The 18,705-nt window shown below is 31.7% G+C and overlaps 1 protein-coding gene across 4 annotated transcripts in view; it reads left to right on the forward strand.

Annotated features, from left to right (window-relative positions):
- Window positions 1-7,555: 7,555 nt before the first annotated feature.
- Window positions 7,556-18,705, forward strand: part of LOC126768666 (lachesin-like) — an 81,144-nt gene continuing 69,994 nt past the window's right edge. For all 4 annotated transcript variants that reach the window (XM_050486899.1, XM_050486901.1, XM_050486902.1 and 1 more), the window contains exon 1: window positions 7,556-7,714. The gene's annotated coding sequence lies outside the window, so the exon portion shown is untranslated. The remainder of the gene's footprint in view (window positions 7,715-18,705) is intronic.

The raw sequence follows: 18,705 nt of genomic DNA on the forward strand, positions 1-18,705 counted from the left end.
ACGAAACTAGTTCCGAATAATATTTATCCGCTATCAGCGAAACAAAAGTGTGTGAAGCAAGAACTCTGCAATCCGAACGAGGCAACCCTAGTTTACTCGCCCCGCGAAAATGTCCTCTATTTTAACAGCGATACAGTGTAATCTATAGGGTTGCGTTTCCTTTTTGTACTGCACGAACGTGTGAAATGTTTTTACAGAAAAAATCCAATGGATTTTGAATCCTATTCGAGAAACAATAGCGATGAGTTTTGCTTGCATTTCGAGCGAATTCCATGAATTTCTCCCGTCACAGCGGTGTCGGAAGGGTTTACAGAGTTCACTCTTCAGCCAGCTGTATGTTGCTTTTTGTGTTTTTTGTTTTTATTGAGATGGAATATGTTTCTTTTGACAATCGAATCGTAATGGATTCGTAGTAATGTTATTTACTTATAAAATCAACACATTTGCGACTTTCAAGGGGCTACAATAAATGTTTTGTTATAATATATTATTATAAATAGTCATAAATAAAAGTATAGCATATATTATATTTAATAGAGATATATAATATGTCCTTATCCAAACCTATCGCTAATAAACACCTTTTACTACCCGCCTTATGTCTTTTGTAATGTTTTAAATAACTAAAGTTACTTTATATAATAAATAATGTAAGTGCTAACTTTTGTTTATGTAAAACGCCTTGAATTTCTAAAAGCTTCAACATAAATTGACCTAAATTTTTAAGTGTTGTTTTACACTATAAGTAAAAGTTGTTAGATGCCTGTCTATTATTAAAGAAATCTAGGTGCTTATTTATTTTAGAGCGACTGAAAAGCAAAAAGTCTATCTGATGGTTATTGATCACCTTCATCCTAAGACTATAGACACATGACCATTATACCTGTAATCTTACCTCTCAAACCGGAACATAGATAACTGCTTTGTTATGAAGGGTGACTAATCTAGAAGGCAAAACATTGTTGTATAGTGGTAGAATAAATTATGAATAAATTGATTTATCAAGCCTGCCTATAGTGTTACATTATAAAAAACATATCGGCCTTGATATTTCTTTTCTCATAGCTATTCAAGTAACAGTAAAGCTTTATACTTATATTAAAAAAGACCGACAAACCCTTTACGTATCTGAAGAGCTTTATTTATTGACAACTATAAATGTGTTTATAGCAGCTTTTAATGTCTATAGATTCTATGAAAGGAGTATAGTGGTATAGAAATACGGCCATCAATAGATGTGCAGTGAAGCCTGCTTATCTGCTTCAAACTAGTTAATAGCTAATGCGTATATGTTAAATATAATCTCATGTAACTGACTAAATAATTCAAGCGATTATAATAATTATTGCTATGTTGTTAAGAAATATTTTCCTGTACAAGACGTTTGAGTGCGGTCGACTGTTTCTTTGTAAATTGATTTGCAATTTCCCTTTGATATTTAGGTAATAGATTAGACATTTTGGGTATTCAATAATAAATGTCAAAGGAATTCTTTTTTTAAATTCTGATGAAAAAGTTTGTTTGAATAGAATCGTTAAAAATCAATTTCAAGAGGTTTTTGAATGAGATTTTATTTTACTTAAAGAATTTAATATGACTAGGTTTTTATCTAGCAAAATACAAGAAAATTAATAACATAGAATTAAATTACTCCTATGATCAATTCGTCCTTGGGTTGAGGCAAGAAATAGAACATTATATGAATATCCCATAGCTGTGCCTCTTTTTGGGCTTAAAGAGAATGGTTCGAAGCTATTTCTAGCAAGCTGATTCACTTTGAGATGGTAGATATTCATTTGGTATAGTGACACAAGATGTCATAATGCACATTCATAACAAACAATACAGTTTTACTATGTGTATATGATGGAAAAACATAATGAATATCGTCAATCTGACATAATAATATATTAAAATTATACTACAAATTTTTGCTACGTATTTTTATTGCGTCTAATTGCTTTAATACGCTAAACACAGTTAACGACAGTTATTGTGTTTTTGCGTGTTTTAAAAATATTTTAATTTTGATAATATACCATTTGGATAATGGGCTTGTACGAATTGCTTTATCTCTTTACTGTAATCTCTTTTTAAATAAATGTTTCATTTCATCGTAGCAAAACGCTACGCGTACATACTCGTGAGTACGCTACTGAGGCGCGTAGCAACGTTGTGCAAGTTTAATAATTGTTAATATACCAAAGGCTTTCCTTTAACTTTGAGCTCGACATGACGTATATATATTTACATTATACGTATGTGGGCGGGCAAATGGGCTACCTAATTTTAAGTATTGCTGTTTAACGGTAGAATATCTGAATAGTCGGTGGTACCTACCTTGACGGGCTTGCACAAAACCTACCTAATATATATATAGTTTAATCTATATCCATTCATTTTTCTTCGATAGCTTGTATGGCTATAATTATTCCGTTTCCAAGTCCCAAGCTATATCAATGACAAATTTATTACATAGCAATCAGGCGTAAAGAGTACACTTGCATTTATTATGTATACAATATTAATAAAAATATATTATTTATATACATTTCATTAAGTTTCTCTTGTTAATTAAAATAATAATTTTAAAATATAGATTATAAAATCGTTGGTAATGTCATGACGTTATTAACGAAATTGATATATTCGAAGAATATAATTAAATTTGATACATAAATTGTACCTAATTATGCTCATACATAAATATGTATGTATGTGTCTGTATTTTCGTTTATTTTAAAGTTATTGTAACTTCATTATAATGTATTTATATATTATATTAATTTATTCTGTGAACTAGGGGTGTTCCTTCTTCTACCTTAAGTTTGTCTGGAAAAGATCGCTGTTTTAACTTATATATATTTCATATATTTAAATATATTATATTTTAATATGTATAAGATAATTAATAATAAATAAATATAAGATAATTATCAAGGGGTGGCTCTTGTCCATCTTTCTTGTATATAATTTACATCTGTGTTAATTGGTGTATAATAAAGAGTATTTTAAAATCAATTTATAAACCACATATTCATAATTATAAAAGAAAAAACAGAAAATCTAATCAAAACGGCGCACTATTTGTTTATAAAAATAAGCAATACGGATAAAGACAGTGCTAGTTGTATTTGATCACGACTTTAAACGTTTAAACCCGTCTTCACTCTATATTAAAAAATAAAAAATATCACCCAAATTTCAAGTCTCGATATCTGATAGTTTAAGCTGTGCGTCGATCGTCAAATGACATTCAGTTAGGCATTTTATACACCCACACTCACATAAATAAATTCACAAATAAACCAAGCAGACGAGTCGTGCTCTATCAATAAAATTAAATACGATTCGATATTAATATGACTACATTAACTACTTCAACATCTCGTAATGAAATTCGTGATTGACAGAAATTTCAATCAGGCAGCTATAATCAATGGAGGTCCGGCTGAAGGCAGTAATTTCTGGCGCTACATTAATACATTGAATCAATCTAATTTGTCAATACCAGTCGTGGCCAGACGGAATACCTGAGCGCGTATAAAATGCTGCTTCTTCTGATTTCAAATATATAATAATAATTTACTAACGTAATAAATAATAAAATATGAGCCGTGATGCTTATAACACCTGAGTCTTAACTAGTTTATATTTATAATTCCTCTCGTGTTCAGTAGTGAAGTCTACATAGAAGAAATCTACATAATTAAGTGCACGTGTGTTTCCACTAATCCATGTTGTAATGGCGTGGTGGAATGAGTCCCTAGACTTCTTCTAAAATGGAAAAGAGGCATAAGCCCAGCTGCTTTCGACACCTAGTCCTAAGTGTGGTTGATTATGAAGCTATTGTTTGCAGTTATCTAGTAAGCCTAGCCAGTAATTAGAAATTTTATTAAATGATATCAAATTTAATTTTTTCGAAAATAAATTGAAAAAATTGATAACAAGTTAAAATTATACTTTATCATAATTATGACACATATCACGTAATGTCACGAAAGATTCAAATAATTTCATGCTAGTTATTAATTAATAAAATATCATTCCGATCAACATTACGTGGCTAGTGTCCGAAGAATTGTTGTGAAGTGACTAAACTACTAACTAAGTACAGCGTTAATTATTATTAAATTTATAACTTTTGTAAAAGTAGTGAAACATAATTTTGTTGCTTAAGGTTTCAGTAATATAGTCCTTTTACTTGATTATTTACAAATAACCCTGTTGATTGTGATGATGATGAATGATTTCATCAATTGGCTTTCGACATCAACGACAATCTTATCGACATTCTTAAATCCATCCGGTTATAAGCTTTTTCTGTATCACTTTTTTTTTAAAACACCACTTATTTATACGCACATTTTAGCGGCTTCATAACTAAATCGAAGGCAATTAACATCAAATCAGTGATATTCGATTCGATACTCAAATATTCACGGATTTATTCATTGCCCAATAGATGCACCTTCGTATTAGAATACCAAGTAACTGTACTTATATGTACTATAGAGATTAAAATTCATTACACATTCTATTTCGCTGTTAATGTCCTTTTATATATAAAATAGATAAGTAAATGAGCATATGAGCCACCTGATGGCAAGTGGTCACCAACGCCCATAGACATTAGCATTGTAAGAAATGTTAACCATCTCTTACATCGCCAATGCGCTATGTCTGTAATTACACTGGTTTACTCATCCTTCAAACCGGAACACAACAATACCAAGTACTGCTGTTTTAAATAGAAAATTTGTTGAATGGTTTCTACCCAGATGAGCTTGCACAAAATCCTACCACCAATATCTCTGCTGTCTCTTCTTTCGTCTGCTTATTCTCTTCTTTCATTAATTTTATACTGATTTGAATCTGTCAGTTGTGTTATTTCTGTGGATTTCTTGCAAACTTTGAGCAAGAGTTTTATGACGTCTGGTTAAGTACTGTGTGCTAATGACACGCGCAGAATACTCATATTCAATAGCTTGCACTTCAAGGTGTTTGGTAAAACTTCATTCACATCTTCATGGATTAATAGTTTTCCAAACGTTACCGATAGTCCACTCCCTTTCCTTATCTTGCCTGTATCCAACGTACAATAATTAGCCTCACCTACCTAGCCTATTACCCATCTACCTCGAATTTATATTTTATACTACTTATTAATATTTCTACAAAGTCCAACTTTAAAACTTGCCATGGTAATTTCTTGGATCGTTTATTTTATTTCACGCCTATGAGGGAAAATGATAATACAAATCTCACACTTATTAGACATTTGCCTTCGATGTTTAAAGCTTTATCGACTGGAAAATACCAATTTAAAAACATTGTGTAATATTAATAATTATAATAAAATAAATATTATGTCTGAATTAATTGTCAACCCTAACTAGAGTTTGCATGAACTCTCGGAACGGGATATCGTGAAGAGAAATTCATTAACATAGAACAATGCAATGTAATTATGCTATTAACGATTACAGTCAGATTGTCCTCGGTATGTCGATATAACATTAGGTTTCTGTGCTGGATATTATTAACTTTCATGTGACGTTAAGTGATATTGACTATATTATGTGGTGACATGTTGCTACGTAATATAAAAATAAAATATTTTATATACACTTTTAACCGTAAAGCCGTAAGCCGAGATGGCCTAGTGGTTGGAACGCGTGAATCTTAACTGACGATCGTGGGTTCAAACCCGGGCAAGCACCACTGAATTTTCATGTGCTTAATTTGTGATTTGTGATTATAATTCATCTCGTGCTTGACGGTGAAGGAAAACATCGTGAGGAAACCTGCATGTGTCTAATTTCATTGAAATTATGCCACATGTGTATTCTACCAACCCGCATTGGAGCAGCGTGGTGGAATAAGCTCCAAACCTTCTCCTCAAAAGGGAGAGGAGGCCTTAGCCCAGCAGTGAGACATTAACAGGCTGTTACTGTACTTTTAACTTTCGCATGTGTATTCTAAGTTTAATATTTTATATTTATGTATTTAAGTTTCATCTGATTGTCAAACTAGCTTGACAATTGACTTTCCACTAGGAGGATGGCCTCAGATAACCCCAGATAAACCGAGATGGTATTTAATAAAGTTAAGCAATTTTATTATAAGGTTGATATATGCAAATATAGCCTAGAACCAAATATATAATAACAAATAAATATATAGAACCTATATAGTGATGATGGCCGCCAGTCGAAACTCGATATGGGTCTTTCAAGGTGAATTTAAATCACTCGCTTCACCCCTTACACTCACCCCTTCACCCGGTGCTACTTTAGCGACATCTTGGCCAACAACAATTATGCAATCTCAAAAAAGGTATTTTTTTTACTTTCATAAAATTTGAAAAGTATATCCTGGTTTTTTGCAAGCCCGTCTGGGTGGATACCACCCACTATATTAGATATTCTGCCACTAAGCAGCAATACTTAGTATTGTTACGTTCCGGTTTTGAAGCGTGAGTAAGCTAGTGTAACTACAGGCACAAGGGACATAACATCTCAGTTCTCAAGGCTGGTGGCGTATTGGAAAGGTAAGGAATTGCTTTTATTTCTTACCTCGCCAATATATTGGTGGTGGTGATCACTTACCATCAGGTGGCCCATTTGCTCGTCCGCTTGCCTATAACATAAAAAAATCCTTTATCTACATTAAAATTAATTATTTTGCAAACAAGTCCTCACAAACACTGTTAAATTATGATCTTGCAAAATAAGTCAAATTCAAAGTTACCGCTGGTGCCGGTTGGAATGTAGATTCTATCGACAAGAAACTCAATATTTACTGTTTCAATTAAATTATAATTAAGTTTAATGCAATTAAATTATTATTAAACTCAAAACCGTAAACGACTTTATATAATATCAGGATAGGTATAAATTATTATTTATTTAGCCTTTAAGTAGTGCAAAATAATGGTTGGAAAGATATGAAAAAAACTTTCTTGATCAACGTGCCATTATGTACACAAAAAAAGAAGATGTGATTTCATAAAAAAAATCAAACATTTTATCTTTAATTAATTAAAAAAAAAATTAACAATGTTACAAGAAAAGAAATTGATAACTTTCGACGCAACTGATTTTCAAAGATTATTTATTTCTTTTAGAAACGAATTTAATCGACCCAGATATTATAGTTTTAACTTAAGTTAATTTTTTACATTTAAATTTCGCTAATATTTAACCCTAGCGAAAAACTACTAATGGGTTGGATTTCATAACCTAATCGCTGCATTCTATTCAAAATTATTGCACCCACAAAAGAACATCATGTAATAATCAGCATAATAAGGTAACATAATCCGATAGAAATGTCTGACGGGAGGGAATTAATATCAGAACCAAAAAGCTAGGTAATGCAGCTTGCACTAATGGCGCATGCGTCGTATACACACGCTAAATAGCCTACGATCTGTCTTAGTGAGCGCCCTAACTGCGTTCAAATTTCGATCTTACTATGTAACCAAGTGAATCCTTTTGGCGGTACGCGGTACGGTGGGTGTATGGGAAATATTCAGTAGTCCGCCGGCCGCCGTGGACTGTGCACGCGTGTTTGTTCAGTAATACTCGGGCCGGCAAAAGTTTCGAACTTTCGTAGAGTTTTTGTTTGGTTCTATCGTGTTTTGTTATGAGAATTGAGGTTTAAGGATTGTTAGTGTTTCGTCTGGGATTTTTAGGATGTGTTTTATAAGGTACGTTGGTTTTATTTACTTTGTTAAATATATAATAGTAAGCAAGGGAACCTTGTTAATAATGTTACTCTAAGAGCTTTTTACTCACTTTTTTAAATATTAAATCGTTTAAAATTCTGGAGTTTCAATTGATTATATATTTTAAGTAATATTAATAAGATATTTTTATGTAGTAATACAATTTTATGTATAAACGATAAATCATCAAATTAATTTTGTTTAGATTTATATAGATATAATATAAAATGTTTGTTGGATAGGATTAATGACGATTGCTATATATACGTTATTCATAAATTAATAGTAAAGTTTTACTCATTTACTTTAAGAAAATAAGGTAAGAAAATAAAAATAAAAACACTTTTATACTGTCGTTGGTGTAGGAACGTAAGTAGATTCTCGCAGTCGAGTTTATTTTTAATTGTATATAAAATGGTTCTTTAAAAGTAAAGTAAAACTAGACTATATAACATCACCCTACTACTTATTGGGTAGGGATGTTTAACGCGAGTGAAACCGCGTGGAGCAGCTAGTAATATGAGTTTATTTTTGTATTCAAAATTAATTGACGTCAATAATAATATTTATTTATTAATTAAATTAATTTATTGTTAAGTATTTACAAAAGCAAAATCGAATATCAAAAAATACGATATTTTTTGAACACAGAAACAGATAAGGTAAAAATAAACCAGTATCCCAGTGGGTAGGTTACATTGCTATTTTTATCTAAATGATTCCTTTTATACAGGACAAGCCTTATAACACCCACATATTATTACATCGTCAAAAATAAAGTAAAGTATACTTCTTAACATAATCTCAAAACAATGTTTTCAAGGTGTTCGCTTTTATAAAAAAATCCTCAAATACCAATAAATAGCCTTGCCATTTAATAAATTGAAATCGCACGTGAAGAAAACTTTAATTAAGTGGTAGGGCTTTGTGCAAGCTCATCTGGGTAGGTACCACCCACTCATCAGATATTCTACCGCAAAACAGCAATACTTGATATTGTTGTGTTCCGGTTTGAAGGGTGAGTGAGCCAGTGTAATTACAGGCACAAGGGACATGAAATCTTAGTTCCCAAGGTTGGTGGCGCATTGGATATGTAAGCGATGGTTGACATTTCTTACAATGCCAATGTCTAAGAGCGTTGGTGACCACTTACCATCAGGTGGCCCATATGCTCGTCCGCCTTCCTTTTCTATAAAAAAAAAAAAAAAAAAGTCTATATTTAATATTATTGTTTAACAGTGACCAAGTGTAATTTCCGATACAAGGGATATTACATTTTAATATAATTCAATTACACTATGATCTAAAATTCAGCGGAATAATTCTGTCTGGTGTAGTCCGGGTAGGTACCATGAAGTCATCACATATTCTAACCCTAAACAGCAAAATACGTGAATTGTTGTAAAAGTTTTAATAGTGTGTAATTCAGTGAAACTACTGGCGTAAGAGACATAACATCTTAGTTACGGAGGTTGTCCAGTGTCCGTGTATGTCCAGTGGTGACCACTTACCATCAGATGACAAAGGCATCGTCTATTTAAGGAGAAGCACCAACCACGCGGTGAATTGTAAACATAATTAAACACATGAACATTTTTAATTACTTGCCTGGAATTGAAGCCGCAATCTTTGTTTGCGCATAAAAGCAACTGAGGCATCTCGTCTTGGTTTTATAAATATTCTATATTTAAATATGCAGTAAGAAATTCAACGGATATTAATGCTATTCTTTATTCTTCATATTTGTCTCGTACATAAATATACTTTGTCTAGTGTTTTGTAATTTAATATTTCAAAATGATAAAGCAGCATTTGCTGCTGCATATAAAATTGATTCTTCTCCCTTAAGGATGACAGTGAAACGTCAAGTAGACGTCAAATGATCCAATGCAATGTTACTATTGAGATATATTTTTAGAGCGTACGTAAATGTCCAAATCTTGTAGTTTACGAGCTATAGCAAAACATGCTCAAGACTTATTTGTAATAGATTTTGATGAAAACTAATTTTTAAAGGTCTTATTAGTTTAGTTTATTTATATGTCAAAGTAGCTAATCGCCCCAGCATCACACGGCTACATAACAGTAACAACCTGTTAATGTCCCACTGCTGGGCTAAGGCCTAATCTCCCTTTTAAGGAGAAGGTTTGGAGCTTATTCCACCACGCTGCTCCAATGCGGGCTGGTAGAATACACATGTGGCAGAATTTCAAATGAAATTAGACACATGCAGGTTTCCTCACGATGTTTTCCTTCACCGTCAAGCACGAGATGAATTATAAACACAAACACGGCTACATAGAAACATTTAATTTGGACAGGATTTGTGTAAAATACGTTCTTAGTAAATGTGTGAGAAAGATTGTTCTAATAATTTTATGTTTATATTTTGAATAACAAATTGTTTTTAATTAAAATATCAAAGTTCGTTTTTACGATTTTGTACAACTACTTAGCGAATATAAATATTTTACACGCAAACAATTTTCAAATTTTCCTTGTCTCATTTACGCATTAAGACAAAAAAACTATATGGGTTTTTGCAATATATTTCCGGAACATAGCATTTCGAACATTGTACGCGTGACATAATTGAGCTACACCAATTTAGTCTTTAACCCCATAGTTGTACAGATTAAAATCGTCTCTTAAAAGCAAATAAGGGGAGACACGTCAAGCGCACGGATGCTGTGAATAGCAACAATAGCACAATAGGCGCAGATGGCACCTTACACGAGATTGATTGAAATACGGAACCGATTAATATTTAGTATTATGGCGTAAACGATAATGGCTTAATGTACGCTATAATATCTAAGATATAAAATATGTTGTAACAAAGTAACATTTAACAAGTGAGTTGGTAATAATTTCATTAGTTGGACCAAAAATTGTGAAAGTTTGTATTGTGCAGAATTACATAGGAAAAAAATAAAGGAAGAGGGCGTACTCACTATTTTCTCTCTTTTTGAGCTCAACCGCACCACAAGCGGAACATAGCTCATGAGAGTTATTTATTTAAATTGGAACGATCTCGTAGCCTCTTCTAGCTGAGTTGAAGACAGCTGCCCGTACATGTGCCACTAGGCAAAGAAATAATATTTTATATAAGTAGAAGGATTTGAAGCTTTTTTTGGTCAAAGAGATCCGCTAGAATACGTATGTCACAATTAGCTCCGACGTATTCAGGTTTCCTGACGATGTTTTTTTCAATTACCCAACAAGATCCACATGAAACTCTTAATGGGTCTTGCTCAGATTATTCCGTTAAATTATTCCGTAAAAACCATATAAAAAGAATTAATCACCATAGTAAAGTTTTCTTTTTCTGCGTTACAAACAAACGGCCTTACTTGTATATATTATTTAGTGGGTATTTAGTTAAGCACTGATGTCTCTCGAAGTATCATAATTGTTTTGATATGCGAAAGAAGAAAATACAGCATTGTTTAACTGGTCACCCCCTAAGCAACTTTTATAAGTAAGGACAGGTCATTTAAAACTAAGGTACTGAGAAAATTGAGGATGCGTTTGACCTTAAAATTTCGGTATATACTAATATCACTGTTGAACATAATTTTATTACAAAATTAAACAGCTTCGGGTAAAGTTCTTCTCAAAAACCTCTTAATTTACAAAAATGAAAAGCATTAAGTAAGTAACTTACTCTCTATGGAGTGTAATCCTAGGTCTTAATTAGTTGATTAAACTTTAATATTTCAACGTTTAAATATTTTATGCTCTAAATTTCAATATTGTTTAATTTGAAGCATCATAAAGTACAAACAAGAATTATGACAAAGGCTTTACTCGAAATTAAATTGATATTTACAAATATTCAGAATTCAGCCTATAGAAAGTAATAAACAACTGAGTGCTGTTTAGATAGATAAAAATAAAATAATTATATTTAAGCGCATAAAAAAAATGAAAGCATTCATACCATTTTTCCACTACATCGAGTTAAAGTTCCCAAAACATTGGCATCGTTTTTCGTTTGTATGTCCAAACTTACACATTGGCTAAAGTATTTGCCAGCTCTTGGGCCCTACTCAACTTGAAGAGCCATTTTGGAATTAACTTAAATAAATACCGTGCCTCTGTCTCCACAGTCTAAGGCTAAGAACTCACGGAGTGGTTTTCACGAAGCTGTTTTCGTGAAATATCTTTATTTTTTTACATACATATCTGCATTCTACAGAATCCGCAGGCCCACAACCACGGCGGGTGCGGGTGAAAACTGTTTCGTGAGTTCTTAGCCTAAGTGTTTCCGCACAAAATGATAAAAATATGACACCAATGCTTTACACTATTGGAATTATATTGTGTGCGGGATACCTCAGCTTCATTTGTTCAGTCGAAAGGATATAAAGTTAGTGTCCAAGATGATGTTGTAAGGTCTCTCGTGCTTATCCGTACTAGGCCTATCGGATATAGCGTCGCTGGAAATTGGAGTTTGGCAAAGTTTTAAAATCTTATTAATCCATATCCAAGGGAATATATAACAGATCAGAAACGACTTTTGGATTATTTAACACTGACTAATAATAAATTTAGAATTTACTTGGTATTTAATATAAAAGAAAAATAAACTATATATTTAGAAAGGTTAACCGAATTTTGAATATCTGAAAAATAATAACAATATAAATAAAAAAGGTTTTATACATTACGAGTTAGCCGTAGAAGATTTATATCATAATAACAACAAAACTTTGTTTTCCTATATTCAATTTCAAACATGTATTCATACATTTAATAACTGTCCATTTACATTATTTAATGAACTTGCTTGTTGTTGTTGTCGATTTCTTTATTGACTAATTAAAAATAATATTTGATGAATAAAATCCTTGTGCAAGCCCTTTTGGGTAGGTACCATCAACTCTGGTAAAAAAATCACCATTTTTGTATTCCAGTTGATAGGATTAGTGAGGTAGTAAAACATCAGGCACAAGGGACATGACATCTACCGTAACAACTATGGGTAGTCGTGACCGCTTACCATCAGATGGTCCATTTGCCTGTCCACCTAACTGTATTACAAAAAATAAAAACCTTAATATAACACAAGAGTAGCATTTACCTGTGTAAGTTCTGTTTTTAAATAATATCTAGAGATATAACGTAATTGAAATCAAACAACCAATTCGATGCAAGCTTGAAATAGCGCAACGTAGATCTCATCTGAACTGCTCATTAGTTAAGATACTTGTGCAAAGAGATTATGCAGTAAAGCATAATTAATCTGCATTCGCTTGGATTCGGTCTTAGCATTTAAGGTAACCTTGTATCTATGAATATTTACTTCAGACTTTATTTTATTATAAAATAAAATATCCACTCTATCATAACCAAAACCAACTGAATAATCAGAACCCATTTTGACTTTAACGAGGAAAATAATATACCAATTTTTTTAATAAGCTTTGAACTCAAAACTTCGATTTCTGCAGCTATATAAGATTATCATTAAATCAATGAGACTTTATTTATTTTATTATACTTGTAATATTTTTTTTCATCATCATCATCATCATTCATCATCTAAGCGGGAATGCGGATAATAATTGGAAAAATATGGTCACTACCCAGATACTCTCTGAGAAATCCCTACTTCTTGTAATAATTTATAAATACTATAAGTTTTAAATAACGGTTGCATATTTGAGTATTCAATAAATATAAGTTTTACATACAAAAAAATGCCTTAAAATTTATGACTTTTTTAAAGAGTAAAAGATGATAGTACTTGATATTATGACAATAGTAAAAAAATATCCTCCATGTACACAGGTGTAAAGATTTTAAAGTAATTAAAGGAATACTACACATTTAATCGTTTTGAGCAAGATCAGAACCTTCGGCTTCAGCTTCTAGCATCGAAATCTAACATCGTTCTCAACGGAAATCGGATTATGCCATCGGATGACGTATCATATCTATGATGTAGTTTATAAAATATGTATATGCTTATATGTTATGTGTGTATTATTGAGATGTATATACATATATATATATATATATATATATATATGTGTGTTGTTTATTGTTTGATTATAACATGTTTCTTTAAAAATTTGAATGCACTCACTTGTTCACAAAACTGCCTGCGAGGGTTGAGACTACCCTTGCGCACTATTTCTTTTTCATTGTAATTTTAATTGTTTCTCTCATTGTGACGCTTATTTTACCTGTGATTCGAATGTTGTGCAATAAAGTATATATAAAACAAATGAATAACTTCATTTCTAACAATATTTTTATTGTTATAGTTAAGTAACAATCAACAAAATTTAACATGGAATGCCATTTATTTATTAACAATAAACAGGGAATAATGCAATGAAAAGGTATTCCTGTTTAATTGAGCTATCATCCGCAGTTGTATATGCGGTTATATAATTCGACAAACTATGAACAATAGGAAATAAGACTAGCATCTTGAAATACCTAAACATTGCCGTCTCAACAAAATTGCTTAATTTCAGTAGAATTTTGGGACATTTACAAAACCATGTTAATATGTAAAAAGTTTATACAACTAAACCTCTTACTACTTCTTAAATATATTAACTGGACCGCTCGGCATATATTTCTGACGTAAAACAATTTAAATTTATGGTTATAATTAAAGACAACTAATAAATAAATATGGAGTAACATAAATAAAAACAGTTTCATTAGTAAAATTAATATATTTTTCATGCGTTTGCAGTACACACACAAGGACGTAACGAAATATATAGACACGCCATTCACACATAACGTTGTAATGAGTGGCGGTAAAGAAGGGCGGGCATTCAGCATAAGAGAGCGTCATAATCTTTGCCGTTACCTGTTATTTCGGATAATATGTTCAAGTAACAAATAGTTTTCAACGGATACATGTTCGTCAACTCCATCATCAGACGTAAATTGATCATTCAAATAATAGTTATTTTTCCGATTTGTTTTAACGAATTTATATCAGGTAAATGGATCAAAAATTTCACGTAAAAAGGCACAGATAACTAAGTTGTTTTACAAATACGAGCAACGGCAAATAAAATTTCCATAACGAATTTACATAAATTTTACGATCATTGTAGCCAAATAACTTTTAATTATTACACTGTGATACAACTTACGGTCACGTCCAATTTCTAACATTACTGGTCCAAAATGCAGCGCATATTATTTACACAGAAAACTTGTTTTCATCCGTGTAGATGTTTTACACAGTTAAATATTATACAGAGCATTTATCATGTCTTGGATTGTCAGTACTTGAAAAATACTTATGTTTATACAGACTTACGAACATCTGTGGAAAATGTTTAATGTACCAAATATTATATAAAATTATTATATAAAAGCAGGACTGATGCAGCACTGGGCTGATATTGTTTAACCTATCATAAAATGCCACCATTGTCATATCCACGACCACGCATTTGAGAAAGCCAAGCCAAAGCCATGCCATTCGCAGGCTCGACATGTCAATCTTGTGACGTAGCATCTCATGTCGCTAGTGCTACGAGTTTTTTTAAAGTTTTTAGTAGTAGTTAGTAAAGACAAATAAATATTTAGTAAACTTATTTTTAATAAAATTAAAATCATATTCAAATTGCTTGAAAAATAATGAACATCATTATTAAAGATTAAAGTACCTTAATCTATTCTTATCCTTTAAATTTTATCTGCGATATTAAAAAGTACTTATATTTCATCGAAATCTGTAAATAAAACTTTGGATGTTTTCAATACACGCACAGTTAATCCCACTTGTAAACTGTTAGATCGTACGATCCACGTTAGCGCCGCGGGTCGGTCCCTGTGGACCTGACTTTTGTATAGTGACCTATTGTATTCAGTCACGTGTCGCTCGGGATCCGATTTATGGAGTTTTTCTTACCTGAATACAGAGGACGTAAGTGTCGTTAGTGCGGGCTGTCGGAATAAAAAAAATTTGGTTATTTTATATTTAAAAAATAATGTGCATAGAATTTTAGAAAAATGGTACTTAGTTATCATTTTACAAATATCACATACGGTCATCTGATCCCAAACTAAGCAGAGCTTGTACTATTGATATACTACATATGCTATTTTTCTTGAGTAAATACATACTTATATAGATAATAGCACTCAGACTCAGGACAAACAGACATGTTCATGCAGAAATGTCTGTCCTCGGTGGAAATCGAATCCACAACCTTCGACGTGAAAGGCAAGTATCCACCAACCACGCCAACCGGCCCAATTCAATTTTTTACAAATATTTATTTTATTTTATTTTTTATTTATGTACCAACAGAGTATACAGAAAATTATATAAATGAAAAATGTGTACAAAGGGATAACTTATCTCTAACAAGAGATCTCTTCCAGAAACCCTGAATCTAGTGGAGATTATTTGTAATACATATTTATGGTGCAGGTACAATATCAATTAGTTGTTTGAATAAACTATTTACAGTGCTTTCTAAACATATATATTCCGTTCCGTTCTATTATTACTTATAAAGGTTATTTAGCGAGTAGCTTTTTTTTGAAAGTATAGGTAGGCGGACGAGCAAATGGGCCACCTTATGGTAAGTGGCCAACGCCCATAGATATTGGCATTTTAAGAAATGTTAACCATCGCTTATATCGCCAATGCGCCACCAACCTTGGAAAAAAAAATGTTATGTCCCTTCTGCCTATAATTACACTGGCTCACTCACCCTTCAAACCGGAACACAACAACAGCAATACTTAGAATTGTTGTGTTCCGATTTGAAGGGTGAATTAGCCAATGTAACTACAGGCACGAGGGACGTAACATTTCAATGGTGGCGCATTGGCGTTGTAAGGAATGGTTAATATTTCTCACAGTGCTGTTTATGGGCGGAGGTGACCCCTAACCATCAGGCCCCATTGCCCGTCCGCCTACCTTTTCTTTATAAAAAAACACTTCTTTTATTCATAGAATAATATTTGTTTCTAATAAAAAAGTCAAAATTTTGTTATGAATAAAAATACTTCGTATACTTAATTATTTTTAGGAAAGTACAATTAACTTACGTGACATTAACGCAAAAGAAATACAACTAACAATAAAATAAAGGACCATAAGAAATAAAAGTGTAATAAAATCCTCATTATACTAAGATTAAAACGATTTGAGACAGAAAAAAAAACTATTATTACGGAGCGGTAACATTATACTACTATTAATGACTTAAAGAACATTAGCCCAGTAATTTTCACGAAGATATTATAATACAAATACTGAATATTATATAATTAAATATAAAACGTCAAATCTCATTATACATTTAACTTATTTTATTTGAATATTTTCATCTTTCTGCACATGTTTAGTATTCGATAGTGGGGTTCGAGTTTAGCTAATTATTTTTAAGCCAGTTCCACATAACGTATTGAATTGGATTGGGTTTTGTTTTCCATTCTGATGCAGGTGATAATATAGTTTTATCTAGATTATGTATACTCGTACATTTTATTATATAGAATAAATTAAAATTTGACATAATATTTTCTTAGCCTTTTTGAATTTATATACATATATAAATACATTAAATTCGAATTCTGTTAATTACGATGGAAATTTGGTATAAAACATTAATTACTGATTTTATTGACGGTTCTTCTCGGTAAAATCTACATTCGCAACCGGAGGTCATTTCAATCGAATTTAATACTATTAAATCACGATTCAAAAATACTCATATGAGCTTATTTGAACGAATACTTCGTTTTTTGATTTTATTTTTTATTTTATTTGATGTAGCAGCTGATATTAAAATAAAACTTAAACACATTACATTATATTTGAGCAGGTCGGGAAGTGCTGTGTGTTATTCTAACAAAATCGTGCTTTTAGTATTTTTCTATATATTATTATTAGGTAAATAGTTGAGGCTGTTCTATTTAATCATCAGTAATCTCAAATATCTTTGATCTCTTGGGAAATTTATCACGAAAAATAAATCAACCGCAAATAAGGGCTATTATTTCACTGAACCTTGTACCGGCTACAAGAACTTTAATTATTTATTTATTCATCATTTCTAAGTATATTTTCATTATTAAGTTTTATAAAGCAAATTTTTAATAATTTAAAAGTGAATGTCTAAATACTTCCTCTTGAGGAATAATCGATATATAATGGATATATTGCCTGCCTCGTTGGTCTAGTGATTGATATAAGGCCGCAGACCCGGACGTCCTGGGTTCAATTCCCAGGTCGGGCCAATAAAAAGTTATTGGGTTTTTCTGTCAGAAAATTCTCAGTAGCAGCCCGGAGTCTGGAAGTGGAAGTGTGTACACTCCCGTGCCTCAGAAAGCATGTAAAGCCGTTGGTCCTGCTTGAACTCTTTCTGGTCATGACGAATTGCCATCGGATTATGTGTTAGGGAATAGAGAGTACATCTGTGTTTGCGCACACACTTGTACACTATAAAATCTCCTGCGCCGTTGGCCGATTGGCTTGACAATTATATGTATATTCTTGAATTTAATAAAGATTTATTTAATAAAGATACTTGTAATTTAATTGGTGGAAAAGAGGCACTACCGTGCTTATTGCCAGTTCTTGATAGAATCTGCATTCCAAACCGGTAACTTTACGTTTAAATTAATTTTGAAACAGGACGATTCAAAAGTGTTTATTAATATATTAATTATTATTTTATAATATTAAAGTGAAAATGTTTATTCTGATAAATCTTATTTTATGTTATATTATAAGCTCATAGTTATTTCATGCTATAGACGGTTATTATAGAAAATTTACACAAGTATAAGAGAAACATTTCTTTTATTTTCGAACAACGATGAATATTCAACTAAATTCAAGCTTTGTATACGAAAGAATGAACCGCGCTTGAGTATTTTTGCAGCGTTTCTGATTTATAGTTCGTTTTACTTTTCCCTTCGTTTGTTTAAAGCCAATTTGAATAAAACAGTGCAGCTGAAAGATCGTC

The sequence above is a fragment of the Nymphalis io genome, chromosome 5 (genome assembly GCF_905147045.1).
Source record: "Nymphalis io chromosome 5, ilAglIoxx1.1, whole genome shotgun sequence".
In the NCBI taxonomy this organism is placed as follows: Eukaryota; Metazoa; Arthropoda; class Insecta; order Lepidoptera; family Nymphalidae; genus Nymphalis; species Nymphalis io.